At 37.0% G+C, this 17,678-nt stretch overlaps 1 non-coding gene across 1 annotated transcript; it reads left to right on the plus strand.

Annotated features, from left to right (window-relative positions):
• Nucleotides 1-16,712: 16,712 nt before the first annotated feature.
• LOC118883892 lies at nucleotides 16,713-16,876 on the plus strand. The gene has a single exon (XR_005017126.1). It is a non-coding gene; the product is annotated as a U1 spliceosomal RNA (small nuclear RNA).
• The last annotated feature ends 802 nt before the right edge of the window (nucleotides 16,877-17,678 follow it).

A 17,678-nucleotide genomic window follows, 5' to 3' on the forward strand; every position in this document is an offset into this window, starting at 1 on the left:
AATCTAGAAACAATAAATGCTGGAGAGGGTGTGGAGGAAAGGGAACTCTCTTGCACTGTTGGTGGGAATGTAAATTGATACAGCCACTATGGAGAACAGTATGGAGGTTCCTTAAAAAACTACAAATCTAACTACCATACGATCCAGCAATCCCACTACTTGGCATATACCCTGAGAAAACCATAGTTCAAAAAGAGTCATGGGCTTCCCTGGTGGCGCAGTGGTTGAGAGTCTGCCTGCTAATGCAGGGGACACGGCTTCGAGCCCTGGTCTGGGAAGATCCCACATGCCGCGGAGCAACTAGGCCCGTGAGCCACAATTGCTGAGCCTGCGCACCTGGAGCCTGTGCTCCGCAACAAGAGAGGCCGTGACAGTGAGAGGCCTGCGCACCGCGATGAAGAGTGGCCCCCACTTGCCACAACTAGAGAAAGCCCTCGCACAGAAACGAAGACCCAACACAGCCATAAATAAATAAAAAAAAAAAAAAAAAAAAAAGAGTCATGTACCAAAATGTTCATTGCAGCTCTATTTACAATAGCCAGGACATGGAAGCAACCTAAGTGTCCATCATCAGATGAATGGATAAAGAAGATGTGGCACATATATACAATGGAATATTACTCAGCCATAAAAAGAAATGAAATGGAGGTATTTGTAATGAGGTGGATGGAGTTAGAGTCTGTCATACAGAGTGAAGTAAGTCAGAAAGAGAAAAACAAATACAGTATGCTAACACATATATATGGAATCTAAGGGGAAAAAAAGGCCATGAAGAACCTAGTGGCAAGACGGGAATAAAGACACAGATCTACTAGAGAATGGACTTGAGGATATGGGGAGGGGGTGGGGTGAGATGTGACAGGGTGAGAGAGTGTCATGGACATATATACACTACCAAATGTAAAATAGAAAACTAGTGGGAAGCAGCTGCATAGCACAGGGAGATCAGCTCGGTGCTTTGTGACCACCTAGAGGGGTGGGATGGGGAGGGTGGGAGGGAGGGAGATGCAAGAGGGAAGAGATATGGGAACATATTGTATATGTATAACTGATTCACTTTGCTATAAAGCAGAAGCTAACACACCATTGTAAGGCAATTATACTTCAATAAAGACGTTTAAAAAAAAAAAAAGTGCTGGAGGGTTCCCTATTCTTCACACCCTTGCCAGCATTTATTTTTTGTAGGTTTTTTAATGATGGCCATTCTGACCAGTGTTAGGTGACACCTCATTGTAGTTTTGATTTACATTTCTCTAATAATTAGTGATGTTGAGCATTGTTTTCTGTGTTTGTTGGCCATCTGTATGTCTCCTTAAGAGAAATGTCTGTTTAGGTTTTCCACCTATTTTTTGATTGGGTTATTTATTTTTTTGATATTGAGCTGCATGAGCACTTTGTATGTTTTGGAGATTAATCCTTTGTCAGTTTCTTGGTTTTCAAATATTTTCTCTCATTCGGTGAGTTGTCTTTTAATCTCATTTATGGTTTCCTTTGCAGTGCAAAAACTTTTAAGTTTCATTAGGTTCCATTTGTTTGCTTTTATTTTCATTACTCTAGAGGAAGTGGGTCAAAAAAGATCTTGCTGCGATTTATGTCAAAGAGTTTTCTGCCTGTTTTCTTCTAAGAGATTTGTAGTGTCTGGCCTTACATTCAGGTCTTTAATCTATTTTGAGTTTATTTTTGTGTATGGTATTAGGAAGTGTTCTAATTTCATTATTTTACATGTAGCTGTCCAGTTTTCTCAACACCACTTTGTGAAGAGATTGTCTTTTCTCCACTGTATATTCTTGCCTCCATTATCATAGATTAGGTAACAATAGGTGTGTGGGTTTACCACTGGGCGTTTTTTTTTAACATCTTTATTGGAGTATAATTGCTTTACAATGGTGTGTTAGTTTCTGCTTTATAACAAAGTGAATCAGTAATACATATACATATGTTCCCATATCTCTTCCCTCTTGCATCTCCCTCCCTCCCACCCTCCCTATCCCAACCCTCTTGGTGGTCAGAAAACAAAGAGCTGATCTCCCTGTGCTATGCAGTTGCTTCCCACTAGCTATCTATTTTATGTTTGGTAGTGTATATATGTCCATGCCACTCTCTCACCCTGTCACATCTCACTCCTCCCCCTCCCCATATCCTCAAGTCCATTCTCTAGTAGGTCTGGGTCTTTATTCCCATCTTGCCACTAGGTTCTTCATGACCTTTTTTTTTCCCCCTTAGATTCCATATATATGTGTTAGCATACTGTATTTGTTTTTCTCTTTCTGACTTACTTCACTCTGTATGACAGACTCTAACTCCATCCACCTCACTACAAATAACTCCATTTCATTTCTTTTTATGGCTGAGTAATATTCCATTGTATATATGTGCCACATCTTCTTTATCCATTCATCCAATGATGGACATTTAGGTTGCTTCCATGTCCTGGCTATTGTAAATAGGGCTGCAATGAACATTTTGGTACATGACTCTTTTTGAATTATGGTTATCTCAGAGTATATGCCCAGTAGTGGGAATGCTGGGTCGTATGGTAGTTCTATTTTTAGTTTTTTAAGGAACCTCCATACTGTTCTCCATAGTGGCTGTATCAATTTACATTCCCACCAACAGTGCAAGAGGGTTCCCTTTTCTCCACACCCTCTCCAGCATTTATTGTTTCTAGATTTTTTGATGAGTTCCATTCTGACCGGTGTGAGATGATATCTCATTGTAGTTTTGATTTGCATTTCTCTAATGATTAGCGATGTTGAGCATTCTTTCATGTGTTTGTTGGCAATCTGTATATCTTCTTTGGAGAAATGTCTATTTAGGTCTTCTGCCCATTTTTGGATTGGGTTGTTTGTTTTTTTGTTATTGAGCTGCATGAGCTGTTTGTAAATCTTGGAGATTAATCCTTTGTCAGTTGCTTCATTTGCAAATATTTTCTCCCATTCTGAGGGTTGTCTTTTGGTCTAGTTGATGGTTTCCTTTGCAGTGCAAAAGCTTTTAAGTTTCATTAGGTCCCATTTGTTTATTTTTGTTTTTCTTTCCATTTCTCTAGGAGCTGGGTCAAAAAGGATCTTGCTGTGATTTATGTCATACAGTGTTCTGTCTATGTTTTCCTCTAAGAGTTTGATAGTGTCTGACCTTACACTTAGGTCTTTAATCCATTTTGAGTTTATTTTTGTGTATGGTGTTAGGGAGTGTTCTAATTTCATACTTTTACATGTACCTGTCCAGTTTTCCCAGCACAAGTTTTGAAGAGACTGTCTTTTCTCCACTGTATATGCTTACCTCCTTTATCAAAGATAAGGTGACCGTATGTGCGTGGGTTTATCTCTGGGCTTTCTATCCTGTTCCATTGATCTATGTTTCTGTTTTTGTGCCAGTACCATACTGTCTTGATTACTGTAGCTTTGTAGTATAGTCTGAAGTCAGGGAGCCTGATTCTTTCAGCTCTATTTTTCATTCTCAAGATTGCTTTGGCTATTCCGGGTCTTTTGTGTTTCCATACAAATTGTGAAATTTTTTGTTCTACTTCTGTGAAAAATGCCAGTGGTAGTTTGATAGGGATTGCGTTGAATCTGTAGATTGCTTTGGGTAGTAGAGTCGTTTTCATGATTTTGATTCTTCCAATCCAAGAACATGGCATATCTCTCCATCTATTTATGTCACCTTTAATTTGTTTCATCAGTGTCTTATAATTTTCTGCATACAGGTCTTTTGTCTCCTTAGGTAGGTTTATCCCTAGATATTTTATTCTTTTTGTTGCAATGGTAATGGGCTTTCTATTCTGTTCCATTGTTGTATATTTCTGTTTTTGTGCTAGTACCATACTGTCTTGATTACTGTAGCTTTGTAGTAAAGTCTGAAGTCAGGGAGCCTGATTCTTCCAGCTCCATTTTTCTTTCTCAAGATTGCTTTGGCTATTCGGGATCTTTTTTGTTTCCATACAAATTGTAAAATTTACTGTTTTCGTTCAGTGAAAAATGCCATTGGCAATTTCAAAGGGATTGCATTGAATCTGTAGACTGCTTTGGGTAGTATAGTTATTTTCACAATATTGATTCTTCCAGTCCAGGAATATGGTATGTCTCTCCATCTCTTTGTGTCATCTTTGATTTCTTTCATCAGTGTCTTTTAGTTTTCTGAGTACAGGTCTTTTGTCTCCATAGGTAGGTTTATTCCTAGGTATTTTATTCTTTTTGTTGCCATAGTAAATGGGAATGTTTCCTTAATTTCTCTCCTCGTCTTTCCTTTTTTTGTATAGGAATGCAACATATTTTATTATTTTTGTATCCTGAAACTTTACTAAATTCATTGATTTACTATAGTAGTTTGCTGGTGACATCTTTAGGATTTTCTATGTATAGTATCATCATCTGCAAACAGTGACAACTTTACTCCTTTTTCAGTTTGGAGTCCTTTTATTTCTTTTCCTTCTCTGATTGCTGTGGCTAGGACTTTCAAGACTATGTGAAATAATAGTGGTGAGAGTGGACACCCTTGTCTTAGAGGAAATGCTTTCTGTTTTTCACCATTGAGAATGATGTTTGCTGTGGGTTTGTAATATATGGACTTACTTATGTTGTGGTAGATGCCCTCTATGACCACTTTCTGGAGAGTTTTTACCATAAGTCAGTGCTGAATTTTGTTGAAATCTTTTTCTGCATCTATTGAGAAATCATGTGGTTTTTATTCTTCAATTTGTTAATGTGGTTTATCACATTGATTGATTTGCATATATTGAAGAATCCTTGCATCCCTGGGATATATCCCACTTGATCATGGTGTATGATCCTTTTAATGTGTTGTTGGATTCATTTGCTAGTATTTTGTTGAGGATTTTTGCATCTATGTTCATCAGTGATATTGGCTTGTAATTTTCTTTTTTTTTTTTTCTGTGATATCTTTGTCTGGTTTTAGTATCAGGGTGATGGTGGCCTCATAGAATGATTTTGGGAGTGTTCCTCCCTCTGCAATTTTTTGGAAGAGTTTGAGAAAGATAAGTGTTAGCTCTTCTCTAAATGTTTGGTAGAATTTGCCTGTGAAGCCATCTGGGCCTGGACTTTTGTTTCTTGGAAGTTTTTTCCTTGCAGTTTCAATTTCATTACTTCTGAATGGTCTGTTCATATTTGCTATTTCTTCCTGGTTCTGTCTTGGAAGGTTGTACCTTTGTAAGAATTTGCCCATTTCATTCAGGTTGTCAATTTTATTGGCATATAGTTGGTGTGGTAGTCTCTTATAATCCTTTTTATTTCTGTGGTGTCCATTGTGATTTCTCCTTTTTCATTTCTAAATTTATTGATTTGTGTCCTCTCCCCTTTTTGTTGATGAGTCTGACTAAAGGTTTATCAATTTTGTTTATCTTGTAAAAGAACCAGCTCTTAGTTTCATTGATTTTTGCTATTGTTTTCATTGTTTCTATTTCGTTTTTTTCTGCTCTGATCTTTATGATTTCTTTCCTTCTACTAACTTTGGGGGTTTTGTTTTTGTTGTGGTTCTTTCTCTATTTGCTTTAGGTGTAAGGTTAGGTTGTTTATTTCAGATTTTTCTTGTTTCTTGAGGTAGGAATGTATTGTTATAAACTTCCCGCTTAGGACGGCTTTTGCTTCATCCTGCAGGTTTTGGGTGGTCGTGTTTTCATTGTCATTTGTTTCTAGGTATTTTTTTATTTCCTCTTTGATTTCTTCAGTTATCTCTCAGTTATTTAGTAGCATATGGTTTAGCTTCCATGTGTTTGTGTTTTTTACAATTTTTTCCTGTACCTGATTTCCAATCTCATAGTATTGTTGTTGAAAAAGATGCTTGATACGATTTCAATTTTCTTAAATTTACCAAGGCATGATTTGTGATGCAAGATGTGATCTATCCTGGAGAATGTTCCATGTGCACTTGAGAAGAAAGTGTATTCTGCTGCTTTCAGATGGAATACCCTGTAAATATCAATTAACTGTATCTGATCTAATGTGTCATTTAAGGCTTGTGTTTTCTTATTAATTTTCTGTCTGGATTATCTGTCCATTGCTGTAAGTGGGGTGTTAAAGTCCTCCACTAATACTGTGTTACTGTTGATATCCCCTTTTATGGCTGTTAGCATTTGCCTTATGTATAGAAGTACTTCTATGTTGGGTGCATAAATATTTACAATTTTTATGTCTTGTTCTCATATTGATCCCTTGATCATATGTAGTGTCCTTCCTTGTCTCTTGTAACAGTCTTTGTTTTAAAGTCTAATTTCTCTGAAATGAGTATTGCTACTCCAGCTTTCTTTTGATTTCCATTTGCATGGAATATCTTTTTCCATCCCCTCACTTTCAGTCTGTATGTGTCCCTAGGTCTGTAGTGGGTCTCTTGTAGACAATATATATATGGGTCTAGTATTTTTATCCTTTCAGCCAGTCTATGACTTTTGTTTGGAGCATTTAATCAATTTACATTTAAGGTAATTATTGATATGTATGTTCCTATTACCATTTTCTTAATTATTTGGGTTTGTTTTTGTAGGTCTTTTTCTTCTTTTGTGTTTCCCAACTACAGACGTTCCTTTAGCATTTGTTGTAAAGCTGGTTAGGTGGTTCTGAATTTTCTTAATTTTTGCTTGTCTGTAAATCTCTAGATTTCTCTGTCAAATCTGAATGAGATCCTTACACGTTAGAGTAATTTTGGTTGTAGGTTTTTCCCTTTCATCACTTCAAATATATCCTGCCACTCTCTTCTGGCCTGCAGAATTTCTGCTGAAAAATCAGCTGATAACTTTATGGGGATTCTCTTGTATGTTATTTGTTGTTTTCCCTTGTTGCTTTTAATATTTTTTCTTTGTATTTATTTTTGTTAGTTTGATTAATATGTGTCTTGGCATGTTTCTCCTCGGGTTTCTCCTGTATGGGACTCTCTGTGTTTCCTGGACTTGGGTGGCTATTTCCTTTTCCATGTTAGGGAAATTTCAACTATAATCTCTTCAAATATTTTCTCAGACCCTTTCTCTTTCTCTTCTTCTTCTAGGACCCCTATAATTTAAATGTTTGTTCATTTAATATTGTCCCAGAAATCTCTGGGACTGTCCTCATTTCTTTTCATTCTTTTTTCTTTATTCTGCTCTGTGGGAGTTATTTCCACCATTCTATCTTCCAACTCACTTATCTGTTCTTCTGCCTCAGATTTTTTGTTATTGATTCCTTCTAGTGTATTTTTCATTTCAGTTATTGTGTTGTTCATCACTGTTTTTTTGTTCTTTAGTTCTTCTAGGTCACTGTTAAACACTTCTGGTATTTTCTCAATCTGTGCCTCCATTCTATTTCCATTTTTTTAGATCATCTATACTATCATTACTCTTAATTCTCTTTCAGGTAGATTGCTTATTTGCCCTTCGTTTCTTTGATCTTGTGGGCTTTTACCTTGCTCCTTTATCTGCAACATATTTCTCTGTCTTCTATTTTGTCTGACTTACTCTGTTTGAGGACTATTTTCTGCAGGCTTCAGGGCATTGTTCCTCTTGCTTCTGGTGTCTGCCCCCAGTGGGTGAAGTTGGTCCAGTGGGTGAAATTGGTCCAGTGGCTTGTGTAGACTTCCTGGCAGGAGGGACTGATGCCTGCCCTCTGGTGGGTGGAGCTGGATCTTGTTGCTCTGATGGGCAGAGTCGCATATTGTGGTGTGTTTTGGGGTGTCTGTGATCTTAGTGTGACTTAGGCATCCTGTGTGCTGATGGGTAAGTTTGTGTCCTGTCTTGCTTGTTGCCTGGCTTGAGGCATCCAGCACTGGAGCCTTCAGGCAATTCAATGGATCTGGGTCTTGGATTCAAGATGGAGACTTTGGGGAGAGCTGTCACCAATTAATATTCCCTGGTGCCAGGAATTTTCTGGCAGTCCAATGTCTTGGATTCAGTACTCCCACCCCAGAGGCTCAGTCCTGACCACCGGCTGGGGAATCAAGACCCTGCAAGGCACACGGAGTGACCAAAAAAAAAAAAAAAAGGGAAAGGGAGAAAAACAGACAAAAATGGTAAGATTTCATACTTTTTTATGTCTGAGTAATATTCCATTGTAAATATATAACACATGTTTATCCATTCATCTCTTGATGAACACTTACTTTGCTTTCATATCTTGGCTACTGTAAAAGTGTTGCAATGAACATAGGGGCACATATATCTTTTCAGATCAGTGTGTTCATTTTCTTTGGGTAAGTATCCAGGAATGGGATTGGTGGGTCCTATTTTTAATTTTTTGAGGAACATCCATACTGGTTTCCATAGGGTCTATACCAATTTACATTCCCACCAACAGTGCACAAGGGTTTTCTTTTCTGCACATTCTGGCCAACACTTGTTATTTCTTGTCTCTTTGATTATAGCCATTCTGACAGTTGTGATGTGATATCTCATTGCAGTTTTGATTTACATTTAACTGATAATTAGTGATGTTGAGCATCTTTTCTTGTGATTGTCATCCATCTGTATGTTTTCTTTGGAAAAATGCCTATTCATGTCCTCTGCCCATTCTTTAGTCAGATTGTGGGATATTTTAATATTGAGTTGTATGAGTTCTTTATATATTTTGGGTGTTAACCCCTATTGGACACATCATTTAAAAATATCTTCTCCAATTCGTTAGGTTTCCTTTTCATTTTGTTGATAGTTTCCTTCTCTGTGCATAAGGTATTTAGTTTTATTTGGTCTCATTTGTTTATTTTTACTTTTGTTGCCCTTGCCTAAGGAGACAGACCCCAAAAGTATATGGCTAAGAGTATACTGCCTGTTTTTTCTAAGAGTTTTATGCTTTCAAGTCTTTAATTCATTTTGAGTTTATTTTCAAAAAGTGTGAGAAAATGGTCTAGTTTCATTCTTTTACATGTAGCTGTCCAGTTTTCCCAACACCACTTATTGAAGAGACTTTCTTTTTCCCATTGTATATGCTTGCCTTCTTTGTCACAGATTAATTGATCATATAAATGTAGGCTTATTTCTGGGCTCTTTATTCTGTTCCATTGATATATGTGTCTATTTTTGTGACAGTACTACCCTGTTTTGATACTGCAGCTTTGTGATATAATCTGAAGTCTGTTAGGGTGATACCTCCAACTTTGTTCTTTCTGAAGTTTGCTTTGTCTATTCAGGATCTTTTGTGGATCTATACAAATTTTAGAATTATTCATTCTAGTTTTGTGAAAAATACCATGAGTATTTTGACAGGGATTGCATTGAATCTGTAGACTGTTCTGGGTAGTATGATTATTTTAATATTAATTCTTCTGATCCATGAGTATGGTATATACTTCCATTTGTTCATGTCATCTTCAATCCATGTCTTATAGTTTTCTGATTACAGGTCTTTTACCTTCTTGGTTAGATTTATTCCTAGATATTTTATTCTTCTGATGTAGTTTTAAATGGATTGTTTTCTTAATTTCTCTTTCTGATAGTTCATTATTAGTGTATAGAAATGCAACTGCTTTCTGTATGTGAATTTTGTATCCTGAAACTTCATTGTTCTAGCAGTTTTTTGATGGAGTCTTTAGGGTTTTCTGTATAAAGGATCATGTCACCTGCCAATAGTGACAGTTTTGCTACTTCCCTTCAAATTTAGATTATTTATTTCTTTTTCTTGTCTGATTTCTATGGCTAGGACTTCTAATACTGTGCTGAATAAAAATGGCAAGAATGGACCTCCTTGTATTTTTCCTGATCTTAGAGGAAATTCTTCCAGCTTTTCACCATTGAGCATGTCATAAATGGCCTTTATTATTTTCAGGTATATTCACTCTATACCCACTTTATTGAGATTTTTTATAGTGAATGGATGTTGAATTTTGTCAAATGTTTTTCTGTATCTATTGATATCATCATGTGATTTTTATCCTTTGTTTTGTTAAAGTTGTACATCATGTTGTTTGATTTGCAGATATTGAACCATCCTTGAATCCCTGGAATAAATCCCACTTGATCATGATGCATAATCTTTTTAATGGATTCTTGAATTTGGTTTACCAATATTTTGTTGACGATTTTAGCATCTATGTTCATTAGGGATATTGGCCTGTAATTTTCTCTTTTTTGTGTGTCTTTGTCTGGTTTTGGTATCAGGGTAAATGCTGTCCTCATAGAATGAGTTTGGAAGTGTTCCCTCCTCTTCAATATTTCCACTAGTTTGGGAAGAATAGATATTAACTATTCTTTAATTCTTTGGTGGAATTTTCCTGTTTAGCTGTCTGGTCCTTGGACTTCTGTTTTTTGGGAATTTTCATTCAATTTCATTTTCATACATTTCATTTTGATTCAATTTCATTACTAATAATTTGTTCTGATTTCCTATTTCTTCCTGATTCAGTCTTGGAAAATTGAATTTTTCTAGATATTTATTCATTTTGTCCAATTTGTTGGCATATAGTTGTTCATAGTATCCTCTTATGATTGTATTTCTGTATATTGGTTGTAACTTCTGCTTATTTAATACTAATTTTATTTTTTGGGGCCCTCCCTCTCTTTTGGTGAGCCTGGCTAAAGCTTTATCAACTTTATCTCTTCAAAATAATTATCTCTTGTTTCATTGATCTTTTCTGTTGATTTTTAGTCTCTATTTTATTTATTTCTGCTCTCTTTATTATTGATATTTCCTTCCTTCTTCTAACTAGAGCTTTGTTTATTTTCTAATACATTTACATGTAAAATTATGCTGTTTATTTGGTATTTTTCTTGTTTCTTGAGGAAGGCCTGTATTGCTATGAACTTCCCTTTTAAAACTGCTTTTTGTTTGTGTCCTATAAATTTTGAAAAGTTGTGTTTCTATTTTCACTATTGAAGTAGTTTTTGATTTCCTCCTTGATTTCTCCATTGACCTACTGATGTTTTTAGTAGCATGTTGTTTGCGCTCCACATGTTTGTGATTTTTTCCAGTTTTCTTCCTGTACTTAATTTCTATTTTCATACCACTTTTGTTGAAAAAGATGCTTGATATGATTTCAATCTTTTTATATTTATTGATAGTTGTTTTGTGGCCTAGCATGTGATCTACACTGGAGAATGTTCCATGTGCACTTGAAGAGAACGTGTATTCTGCAGCCTTTCAGTTGGAATGTTCTATATATAGCTATTAAGTTCATCTGTGCAGTTTAAGGCCAGTGTTTTCTTATTGATTTTCTTTCTGTCCATTGATGTAAGTGAGATGTTTAAGTCCTCTACTAGTATTGTGTTACTGTCCATTTTTTTCTTTGTTAATATTTTCTTTATGTATTTAGCTGCTCTCATATTGGGTGCATATATATTTACAATTGTTATATCTTTTTTGTTGAATGGTCCCTTTTTCATTATGTAATGCCTTTTTTTGTTTCTTGTAATAGTCATTTTGAAGTCTATTTTATCTGAAATGAGTACTGCTACCCAGCTTTCTTTCTTTCTTTCTTTCTTTCTTTCTTTCTTTCTTTCTTTCTTTCTTTCTTTTCTTTCTTTCTTTCTTTCTTTCCTTCTTTCTTCCTTCCTCCTTTTCTTTCCCTCTCTCTCTTTCTTTCGTTCTCTCTTTCTTTCTCTCTTTCTTTCTTTCTCTCTTCCCTCGTCTCTCTTCCTGGCTCTCTTCCTTTCTTTCTTTCTTTCTTTCTTTCTTTCTTTCTTTCTATAATTTGGCTGTGCCATGTGGCATGTGGGATCTTAGTTCTCCAACAAGGGACTGAACCCATGGCCTCTGCAGTGGAAGCTTGGAGTCTTAACCACATGACTGCCAGGAAAGTTCCCCACACCCCGACAGCTTTCTTTTCATGCCTGAATGGAATATCTTTTTCCATACCTTCACTTTCAGTCTTCATGTGTCTTTATCTCTGAAGTGAGTCTTTTGGTGGCAATAAAAAGTTAAGTCTTGTTTTTTTTTCTCCATTCAGCCACCCTATGTATTTTGATTTGAGCATTTGGTCCATTTACATTTAAAGTGATTATTGATAGGTATGTACTTATCCCCATTTTGTTACTTATTTTATGGTTGTTTTTGTAGTTCTTCTTTGTTCCTTTTGTCTTCCTTTGGTCTCTTCCTTTGTGGTTTGATTATCTTCTTTAGTGTTGTGTTTCCATTCCTTTTTTCTCTGCTTTTTGTGTACTTATTATAGGTTTTGGGGTTTTGGTTACTACTATATATATATATATATATATATATATATATATATATACACACATACATATACATATATATAAATCTTAGAGTCATTTAACTTTGAACATATTCTAAAATCTCTACATTTTTTACTCCAAGGCCCATATTTTATGTTTTCAATGTCATATTTTCCTTCTTTTTGTGTATCCCTTAACTACTTATTGAAGTTATAGCAGCTTTTACAACTTTTGTCTTTTAACCTTGATACTAACTTATTAAGTGTTTTATCCACTGCCTTTACATTATATTTGCCTTTACCAGTGAGATTTTTTTCCTTCATATATTCTCTTATTTCTTGTTATGGACTTTTCTGTTGTGCTTAAAGATGGCCCTTTAACATTTCTTGTATGGCTGGTTTAGTAGTGGTGAACTATTCTTAGTTTTTGCTTATTTGGGAAACCCTTGATTTCTCCTTCAATTCTGAATGATAACTTTGCCGGGTAGAGTATCCTTGGTTGTAGATTTTTCCCTTTCAGCACTTTAAATAAATCTGGAATGGTCTTCTGCCTGCAAAGTTTTTGCTGAAAAATCAGCTGATAGCCTTGTGGTGGTTCCTGTGCCTGTGACTAATTGCTTTGTTTTTGCTGCCTTTAAAATTCTCTCTTTAAACTTTTCCATTTAAATTATATCTTGGTGTAGATCTATTTGAATTCATCTTGTTTGGGACTCTCTGTGATTCTTGGACCTGATTATCTGTTTCCTTCCCTGAGTTGTGAAACTTTTCACAATAATATCATCAAATGTATTTTTGACTCCTTTCTCTCTGTCGTCTCCTTCTGGAACCCCTATAATGTGAATGTTAGTATGCTTGAAGTTGTCTCAAATGTCCCTTAAACTATTCAGGCTTTTAAAACTCTTTTTCTTTTTGCTGCTCTGATTGGATGATTTCTACTATTCTGACTTCCAGGTCACTTATACATTCTTCTGTATCACCTAATCTGCTGTTGAGTCCTTCCAGTGTATTTTTAATTTCAGTTATTGTATTCTTCAACTCTGATTGGTTCTTTGTTAACACTTTTTAATTCTTTTAATTATTTGTTGAAACTCTCACTGTGTTCCTCTACACTTTTCCTGAGATCAGTGACCTTTGTTATGTTCATATTTTAAACTATTTATCAGGTAAGTTACTTATGTTTGTTTCACTAGGGTTCTTTCCTGAGGTTTTATTTTGCTGTTTCATTTGGAACACATCACTCTATCTTTTCATTTTGTTTGATTTTCTGAGTTTGTCTCTAAGAATTAGGCAGAACATTTACCTTTCCTGGCCTTGAAAGTGTGTCCTTGTGTAGGAGCATCCTATCCAGACTGCTTGTGCCCAGTAGCCTTAGCGGGAGGGATGGAGCTAAAGGGGGCATAATCTGGAGCTTTAAGCAGGGTGGTGGTGCTGGTGCTGGACCTGTAGCCCAGCATGGGCTAGGGCTTCTCCCAGGACATGCTGAGTGCATCTGCCTTGGTGGAGTTCTGGAGCCAGAATACTGCACAGGCCAAGGCTTCTCCAGGGTTGTGCTGAGGGCCACTGCCTTGGTGGGTGAGACTATTACTGGAGGCCAGCATGGGCCAGGGCTTCTCTCAGAGCACAGTAATGGCTGACACCTTGGCAGGGGTGGCTAAAACCTGAGCATGGTGTGGGCTGGGAAGCATGCTTGGCAGGCTGGCTATCCACTAACCAGGGCACTTTTGAATCTGCTGCCTCTGTGCTGAGAGGCAGAGTAAGTTTGTGTGTGTGCCCTTTAACAGTGGAGTCTCAGTTTCCCTCAGCCCTCCAGTTCTCCCAGCTGTAAACCCCGCTGGATGTTAAAACCCATTAACGGGACTCATTTTGCCAGCGTCAGTCCCTAGGGCTGGCATGCCCAACGTGGGTCTCAAACCCCTCACTTCTTAAGGAGAACGTCTGAGTTTGTGGTACCTCTTCTGTTTTTTTAAAAATTTATTTATTGTATTTATTTTTCATTTTTGGCTGTGTTGGGTCTTTATTGCTTTGCACAGGTTTTCTCTAGTTGAGGCAAGCAGGGGCTACTCTTCGTTGCAGTGTGCAGGCTTCTCATTGCAGCGGCTTCTCTTTGTTTTGGAGCATGGGTTCTAGGCGTGCAGGCTTCAGTAGTTGTGCATGGGCTTAGTTGTTCTGCTGCATGTGGGATCTTCCTGGACTAGGGCTCAAACCCATGTCCCCTGCATTGGCAGGTGGATTCTTAACCACTGCTCCATCCGGGAAGCCCCCCACTTCTGTTTTTGGATTGCCTGCCAGGTGTGTGTGTCCTGAATACATCACATTTTTGCCTCATCTACCCATCTTAATATGGTTTTTTCCTTCATATCCTTAATCATAGAGCAGCTGTTCTGGTAGTATTTAGGTCATTCTCAGAGAGAGAATTTCTATATGTAGTTGAAGTTTTGGTGTGTCCCTGGAGTAGAGGAGCTCAGGGTCTTCTTAGTCTGCCATCTTGATCAAGTTTACATAATATTCTAAATCTTTGTTATTGTTTCAACAATCTTCACAGCATTTTCACCAGGAGTAGATTCCATCTCATTAAACCATTTTCTTTGCACATCCATAAGAAGCAACTCCTCATCTATTCAAGTTTTATGATGAGATTACAGCAATTCAGTCACATCTTCAGGCTCCACTTCTGATTCTAGTTCTCTTACTATTTCTACCACACCTGTAGTTACTTCCCCTGCTGAAGTCTTGAACCCCTCAAGGTCATCCACAAGGGCTGGAATCAGCTTCTTCAAAACTCCTGTTAATGTTGATATTTTCACCTCATCCCATGAATCACAACTGTTCTTAATGGCATCTAGAATGATGAATCATTTCCAGAAGGTTTTCAATTTACTTTGCCCAGCTCCATTAGAGGAATCGCTATCTATGGCAGCTATAGCATTAAAAAATGTATTTCTTAAATAATAAGACATGAAAATTGAAATTGCTTCTAGATCCATGGGCTTCAGAATGGATGTTGTGTTAACAGGCATGAAAACAACATTAATCTTGTTGTACAGTACATCTGCATCAGAGCTCTTGGGTGATCAGGTACATTGTCAGTGAACAGTAGTAATGTGAAAGGAATTGTTTTTTCTGAGCCATAGGCCTCAACAGCAGGCTTAAAGTAACCAGTAGACCATGTTGTAAAGAGGTGTGCTATTATCCAGGCTTTGTTGTTCCACTTAGAGGGTGTAAGCAGAGTAGATTTAGCATAATTCTTAAGGGCCCTGAGACTTTTGGAATGGTAAGTGAGAACTAACTTCAACTGAAAGTCACCTGCAGCATTAGCTGCTAACAAGAAAGTCAGCCTGTCCTTTGAAGCTTTGAAGCCAGGCATTGACTTCTCCTCTCTAGCTATGAAAGTCTGAGATGGCATCTTCTACCAATATAAGGCTGTTCTGTTTACAGTGAAAATCTGTTGTTTAGTGTAGCCACATTTTTTAATGATCTTAGATAGATATTCTGGATAACTTGCTGCAGCTTCTACATGAGAACTTGCTGTTTCATCTTGCACTTTTATATTATGAAAACGTTTTCTTCCTTAAACGTCATGAACCAACCTCTGCTAGCTTCAAACTTTTCTTCTATAGCTTCCTCACCTCTCTTAGCCTTCATAGAATTGAAGACAGTTAGGACCTTGCTCTGGATTAGGCTTTGGCTTAAAGGAATGTTGTGACTGGTTTGATCTCTTATCAACAAGGAGATAAAACTTTCTCTCAATAAAACTTTCTCCATATCAGCAGTAAGGCTGGTTCCCTTTATTATCATTTGTGTGTTCACTGGAGTAGCACTTTCAATGTCCTTCAAGAACTTTTCCTTTGCATTCACAACTTGGTTAGCCATTTGGTGCAAGAGGCCTAGATTTCAGCCTATCTCAGCTTTTGACATGCCTTCCTCACTAAGCTTAATCATTTCTAGCTTTTGATTTAATGTGAAAGACATGCAACCCTTCCTTTCATTTGAACATTAAGAGGCCACTGTAGGGTTATTAATTGGCCTAATTTCAATCTTGTTGTGTCTCAGTGAATAGGGATTCCCAAGGAGAGGAATAGAGATGGGGAAAGGCTGGTTTGTACATCAGTCAGAAGTCACACACTTATTGATCAAGTTCACCATCTTATATGGGTGTGGTTCATGGCACCCCAAAACAATTACAATACTAACATCAAAGTTCATTGATCACAGATCATCGCAACAAATATAATAACAATAAAAATGTTTGGCGTATTACAAGAATTGCCAAAATGTGATAGAGTGATACAAAGTGAGCAAATGCTGTTGGAAAAATGGTGCCCATAGACCTGCTCAGTGCAGTGTTGCCACAAAGCATCAATTTGCAAAAAATGCAGTATCTGTGAAGCACAATAAAGTGAAAAGAAATTAAATGAGGTATGCCTCTATATATTTTTAACTTATCACTGTCTACCTACCATTAATTATTATATGACTTCAAGTACAGTAAAAAATCTTAGAACGGTGTGTTTCCAATTTCTCCTGCCCTTTGTGTTATTGTCATACATTTAAATTTTGAATATGTTATAAAATCACATTATATTACTATTTTTTTCTTTAGAAAACCACTCCTCTTTTACAGCAATTAAAAATAAGAAAGAATACTTATCTGGCAGGGGAGACATCATGATCATGAAGGTGGTTTTTCCAGGGTGAGGCTTAACCATTGCACTGCGGGTGTGCTGACCCCTGGAATTTCCCCAAATGCAGGAAACTCAACTGTGTAATTTGTGGTAGTGAGGGACTGCATTAGCACTCTCCCCTGGTTATTAGTGCTTAATGACAGAACTAACAGGGTGACCGGGGTGGTCAGTATGAAGACAGTAAGCAAAAAACCATCACATCCCATCCCATTTCTGCATTGCATCAATGGCATTTGCCTTCCTCTTCTGCACACAACACTCACCAACAAATATCCTCACCTGCCCTATGCCTATCAGGGAGTTTGGTCTTTTTGAGCAAGAGTCTCCTCTGCCTTGCTCAGTACTGCAATAAACCTTTCTCTGCAAAACAACAAAAAACAAAAATACCAAAAAACAAACAAAAAAAAACTTACCTTAATTTTTTACATCTTCAATTCTTCATTTCTTTTTGAAGATGCATACTTCTGAATGGTATATGCCTGAAGAACGTTCTTTAACATTTTCTCTAGTATATATCTGATGGCAATAATTTCTCTCAACTTGAAATTATATTAAAAATTCTTCAGTTTACCTTCATATTTAAAAAATATTTTCAAATTGGTTCAAGATGGTGGAGTAGAAAGATGTGCTCTCATTCCCTCTGGTGAGAGCACCAGAATCACAACTAACTGCTGAACAATCATCAACAGGAAGACACTGGAACTCACCAGAAAAGATACCCCACATCCAAAAACAAAGGAGAAGCCACAAAGAGATGGGAGGAGGGGCACAATCACAATAAAATCAAATCCTATAACTCCTGGGTGGGTGACTCACAAACTGGAGAACATTTATACCACAGAAGTCCACCCACTGGAGTGAAGTTTCTGAGCCCGACGTCAGGCTTCCCAACCTGGGGGGTCCAGCAACAAGAGGAGGAATTCT

The sequence above is a fragment of the Balaenoptera musculus genome, chromosome 17, assembly GCF_009873245.2.
Source record: "Balaenoptera musculus isolate JJ_BM4_2016_0621 chromosome 17, mBalMus1.pri.v3, whole genome shotgun sequence".
In the NCBI taxonomy this organism is placed as follows: Eukaryota; Metazoa; Chordata; class Mammalia; order Artiodactyla; family Balaenopteridae; genus Balaenoptera; species Balaenoptera musculus.